Raw genomic sequence first — 4,343 nt, forward strand, 5'->3', positions numbered from 1 at the left:
CCTAGAGTCACAAAAGTTAAACAGACGCATTTATTTATTAATCTAGGCTCTTAAATTAACAAAAACAAATGTTCTGTTAACATGTCACATGAAACTTAGGCATACAACACCTATTTGGGCTCATATCTGGTTGTTTAGGCTTGGGCCAAATTCCGTGCCGCTGAGTGTATTTGTTTGTATTGGTCTGGGTGTTTTCTTTCCATAATTTATGTATAACGTATGTACGGGGCTCTGTATCGAAAATCACTATGAGCAATAAGCATCACACACGGTTACCTGGAGTGCATTACCGCAGCAAAAAGCTTGCCATCTTAAATGAACGGTATACAGGGTGTTGATTTCAATACCCGCCATATTTAGGGAGTTGATTAAGTAGCTTATTCTGATCACGAATCAGCAAAAAAACTGACTTCAAATTTTTTTAAAATTATATTTTAAATATCTACGATTTCCATAATCGACCACTACAGTGCAGAATAGTCCCCCAACGCAAACGGCGCGCGGCGCTCACCCGGTGACCCGGGCAAACGCTGCGCCCCCCGTCCCGCGCCCCACTACCCGCGCTCGCCCATGAGTCAGTCAACTATCAGCCACAATCAGCTGTGAGTTCAACGACGACTACTGGACGGAGCTTAATCCAAATCTACCCTAAAAATGTAATGAGTAAATTAGTTACTTACACCTTATCACGTTACGAGTTTATTTTTTGTTCTAAAAACTAATTAATTAAGTAGGTCTTTAATAAAAAAACCTTTTACACGAATTTGCTTCCTTCCGCAAAATAAAAATTTTTACAGAAGCTACATTTAAAAAAAAATTAAACCATGTTTTTATGTAAGCTTGTACCTACTTATCATTCAAAAGTACTGTAAACAGATGACAATAATGCTCTTTCATACGGGTTCGTTATTCCTTACATTTCTAGCTCTCTACCTTAATAACTTTTACGTCTTTACGATAGTAATTATTAAAATAAAACTTAACTTACCGCAAACTGAACACCTAGAAATAACACACTGGCAAACTCTTGTTCCTTCACTTTCGATAGGAGATAAGACAAGATTTTGTTTTTAAACTCGATTGATTTCAGTATCTAAACAAAATTTCTATCATTTAGCACTTCTTTCATTTAAATACAATAATACCGGCGCCGCACGGATATCGGGCTCGCACTGACAATACATACTTCGCTCATCTTCGTGTTTCGGGCGTCATCGGCGCTCAATCGTGGATCATCGATTTTCTCCATTCATCAGTCCGATTTTGCTTCCCACGTTGAGAGGCTGCGCGCACGCTCCGCGAAATCTAGCTCGTATTTAGAATTCCTAGTACTCAATCGCTATTTCTTTATTTCTTGCCTTGTAACATCAACTTTTCTCTTCCTCTCTGCTTGATAAATGTTTTCTAGTACATAAACTTCTTACTACCGTGTTCTATCTCTGTAAAAATTTGATTTAAAATAATAACGTAATTTAATTTCTATCGGCGTTTAATTTAAATTCCCTGAACGACTGTTAGGCTGTTAGTTAGGTTCAGGTTAAACTTCCGTTCTTCATAACTTACATAAAATAATTCATCATCATGTTCGTGATTATTTTAAATGAACTTAATTTCATTACTTACACGAAATAACTATCAAAATGTATTGATATTCTTATCGTTTTAATAATAACGATTGAGCTACTACAAATCATTTGCATTTGAGTATTTTGGAAGCTTGCTATAAGAGCATTAATTATGATAGGACAAATCTTTAGTTAACAAAGATCTTCGGTCATCGAATGTGCAAATTTGCGATTTTTGATTGTTTTCTCGTGCGGTTTTGAGTAGTTAGTGTGTGAACGTGTGATAGTGAGTGTGGTAATAGTGAGTGAGTGTTAGGAATATGCCTAACCATACGTACAGTGCTCGTGAGTAGATACGTAAACATGGTTTACTGTTACGGGAGGGCACGTGGAAACGCATCTGAAGTCGCATCGGTAAGTACCTAACTCTAAACTTAAAGGACATTCCTTTTTAATGTAGGAAGTGAATCTGGTAATTTTGTGTAGAAAATACTCCCGCCGTCGCGGTAGGTAGTGGCGGAAAGCGCTCCAATACACTCACACACACATAGGAAACAACAAACTAATTTAAAACGAACTTTAACTTTAGTTAGTCAAAGAAAAATACCTATTTACACTACCAACTTTACGTATCCTTCAGTAGACTATTCAACATGATAAGCGAGCGATCCGCGTAGCTCGATGGGTGCCCGTGCCACAGTAAACGTATATTGCATTATTGCGAGCCATAGTACAGTTGATGTTGCACGGAAAATATTCGCTAAAAATTCCACTTTCGTTTGTAATTTATTTTTTGGTGGATAATGCGTTTATGTAAGTCATAAAATATCACCTAAATAAATATGGCGAGTATTGAAATCAACACCCTGTATTATCGAGGTTTCGTCAGTACAGTTGCGAACAAAGGTGTTTGTGTAGTGTAGTTGAGTTGAGAGGTCAGATTATTGAAATAATAAAACGAACATTTTATTTTTTAAATACATTTTAAAAATAATTTACATTACAGATAACAATGAGAGGATGACATTGCAAGGTGGTACCAGTCCAGTCTTAAATCCGTTGATATAAGCTGCATCTGCCATGTTTTTGGCTAAAAGATTCTTCTATCTTGCAGTTTAGACTTTTATTACAGAGACCTCAGACAGTATTTTTAGAAAACTTTTACGCATGGTGGAGGAAGGGACGCTCTAGAGACTCAAGTCTAGAAGGAGTCACATGAACTCCAAGTTTTAAATCCGTTGACATCTGCTGCATCTGCCATCTTTTTGGCTAGAAGATTCTTCTATCTTGCAGCTTAGACCTTTAGCTACAGACCTTAGACAGTATTTTTGAAACATTCTTACGCATGGTGGAGGAAGGGACGCTCTAGAGCAGTGGTTCTTAACCGGTGGTCCGCGGACCACTGGTGGTCCCTGGAGGCATTCCAAGTGGTCCACGATGTGCACTTGCACACCTTGGTCAAAACCACTTTTAACTGATTTTTGCAGTCAAACTGGTTTTGACCGATTATGAGGTGGTCCCTGACAAGACAGAAATTTGGTAAAATGGTCCCTCATGACTTAAAGGTTAAGAACCACTGCTCTAGAAACTCAAAACTACAAGGATACACATGAACTCCAGTTTTAAATCCGTTGATATCTGCTGCATCTGCCATCTTTTTGGCTATAAGATTCTTCTATCTTACGGCTTAAACCTTTAGCTACAGACCTTGGACAGTATTTTTGTGAAAATTCTTACGCATGGTGGAGGAAGGGACGCTCTAGACACTCAAGTCTACAAGGAGTCACATCAACTCCAGTTTTAAATCCGTTGACATCTGCTGCATCTCCCATCTTTTTGGTTAGAAGATTCTTCCATCTTGCAGCGTAGACCTTTAGCTACAGACCTTAGACAGTATTTTTGTGAAAATTCTTACGCATGGTGGAGGAAGGGACGCTCTAGACACTCAAGTCTACAAGGAGTCACATGAACTCCAGTTTTAAATCCGTTGACATCTGCTGCATCTGCCATCTTTTTGGTTAGAAGATTCTTCCATCTTGCAGCGTAGACCTTTAGCTACAGACCTTAGACAGTATTTTTGTGAAAATTCTTACGCATGGTGGAGGAAGGGACGCTCTAGACACTCAAGTCTACAAGGAGTCACATGAACTCCAGTTTTAAATCCGTTGACATCTGCTGCATCTGCCAACTTTTTGGCTAGAAGATTCTTCTATCTTGCAGCTTAGACCTTTAGCTACAGACCTTAGACAGTATTTTTGTGAAAATTCTTACGCATGGTGGAGGAAGGGACGCTCTAGAGACTCAAGTCTACAAGGAGTCATATGAACTCCAGTTTTAAATCCGTTGACATCTGCTGCATCTGCCATCTTTTTGGCTAGAAGATTCTTCTATCTTACAGCTTAGACCTTTAGCTACAGACCTTAGACAGTATTTTTTATTATTTATTTGTGTCAGTGTGCTCTTCTAAAGAGTGTAAGACGATTGTATGTAGGTACTATTAAAATGTAATTTTAACTCATTGGTTTTGTCTCATATTTGAGGAATGTACTAAGTATCATGAATAGAGTCTTCGTTTAAAAGGATGCGAACGATTTAAATTTCAATAGGTAGACAAAATTGATAATTCTTAATTATCAAAAATTTTAGCTTTCTCCAGTAACACTGATATTATTATACTGTGACTCATCAAAGTCATCGTTGTCAAAAATATTGACAAATCGCGAACTGTCACGTCCAAGAAACTGACACGCGTCCGTCCTCCGTAAGCGCCACCGCGCG

The sequence above is a fragment of the Ostrinia nubilalis genome, chromosome 12, assembly GCF_963855985.1.
Source record: "Ostrinia nubilalis chromosome 12, ilOstNubi1.1, whole genome shotgun sequence".
NCBI lineage: Eukaryota > Metazoa > Arthropoda > Insecta > Lepidoptera > Crambidae > Ostrinia > Ostrinia nubilalis.